The following is a 2,018-nucleotide window of genomic DNA, read 5'->3' as shown; positions in this document are numbered from 1 at the left end:
AACATGTATATATATTGAGGAATTCAGGTGTAAAAAACGTACTTTTCCATGGGATACATCCAAGTGTAGTGTACTGGACCGGTAAGCAACAATTGCTCGGGAAGATGGATCATCAGGTGAGGCATGATGTCAAAAAAATTTAGAGAAAATATCCTCTCAAATTTACACATGATATAAATGATGTCCTCTTGCATTTCCCGGAGGTTAGATTTTTTCACTTCCCATGTGCATAACTTCTTGAAAAATCTTGCCAACACTACTAACGGCTCCACCACCTGACGGGGAAGGAACGGTTGAATGAAAACAGGAAAGAGACGTTGTAGCAGGATATGACAGTCATGACTCTTCAACCCGTACATCTTATTGTCCCGGAAGTTCACACACCGGGCTATATTTCCTGCATAGCCTGAAGGATACTTCACACAACTCATCCACCTGAAAATTAGGTTCTTCTGGTCAGGCTTCACGGTGTAAGGAGCTTGAGGCATTTTTTTCTTCCCTTCTTTCAACCACAGATCTCTTCTTAATTGCATTTTTTTTAGATCAATGCGTGCCTTAGGACAGTCTTTCGTCTTCCCCTCCAAGTTCAGCACTGTGCCCACAACACTGTCGCAAACATTCTTTTCTATGTGCATCACATCTAGGTAGTGCCTGATCAACTACTTACTCCAGTATGGGAGTTCCCAGAATATGCTCTTATGTGTCCAGAATTTGTACCTGTCGGGTCTTTCAGGTATTGCCGCCACAATGTTGGGATGATTGCTGAGCTGCCCAAAATTGTACTCATTAAGCACTGCTAAAATTTCTTCCCCCGTCCATCTTCTGGGAGGCACACCGTTTTCTATGGTCCCATCAAATGCATGTGCATCAATCCGCCATTCGTGATCATATGGAAGGAGAGTACGGTGACCCAATTTGCATATCTTGTTGCAATGACTGCTGCTCCCCTCATCGCTAAGGCACTCTGGACAAGTCTTGTATCTCCTAACAACGTTGCCCGACAACATCCCACGGGCAGGAAAATCACTGATGGTACCAACAACCATGACATGCATCTGGAACATCTCGTGCATGTACTTGTCATAAGTGGGATGACCAACGTCTCATAAAAATTTAAGCTCTTCAATCAAAGGTCTCAAATACACATCGAGACACTTCCCTGGATAACCGGGCCCCGGAATCATCAAACTCAACATATTGTATTCCTTCTTCATGCACATCCATGGAGGAAGGTTGTACGGTACCAAAATCACCGGCCATACACTGTATTGAAGACTCATGTTGTCAAAAGGGTTGAACCCGTCGGATGAGAGCCCGAACCTCACATTTCGGACCTCTGACGCAAAATGAGGAAACTCCCTGTCTATATGCTTCCAAGCCTCCCCATCAGCAGGATGTATAAGGGTATCTTCGTCATGCAATTCCCTATCAGCGTGCCATCTCATAGCTTCGGCCGTGTGTGAAGACATGTACAACCGCTTCAACCTATCCCTCAAAGGGAAATACCGAAGTACCTTTACAAGTTTCCTGTTGCCTGCAGGAGTCGGCTTATACCTGTCAGTGTGATATACCGGACATGCGTCAAGGCCACCAAGGTCATTCCCTTCTGGATCTTTACCCCAAAAGAGAACGCAGTCATATCTGTATGCATGGATCTTGATGTAGGAAAGCCCAAGATCTTTCAGGACACATCGGACCTTATGATGAGTGGTAGGAAGACGATGACCGTGAGGCAGCATCGAAGCAGTGTACTATAGATAATCATTAACAGCTTTCACAGTCGATTTTGTCTCAACTTTAATCTTCATTACTTCCATCACACTTTCAAGAACGGTCCTCTGACAACCGGGGTACACAGGGGTCTGTTGGAAAGCAAGCAGTTTGTTGTACTTGTCAATACCAGCAGTGTTGACAGCTCATATCAACATCATCACAAAATCATCATCAACAACTTCATATCATCAACACAATATTATAAATTAATTAACATATATATATATATATATATATAGATATCT

Source organism: Fragaria vesca, linkage group LG6, assembly GCF_000184155.1.
Source record: "Fragaria vesca subsp. vesca linkage group LG6, FraVesHawaii_1.0, whole genome shotgun sequence".
Lineage (NCBI taxonomy): Eukaryota > Viridiplantae > Streptophyta > Magnoliopsida > Rosales > Rosaceae > Fragaria > Fragaria vesca.
This window is presented reverse-complemented; position numbering follows the sequence as displayed.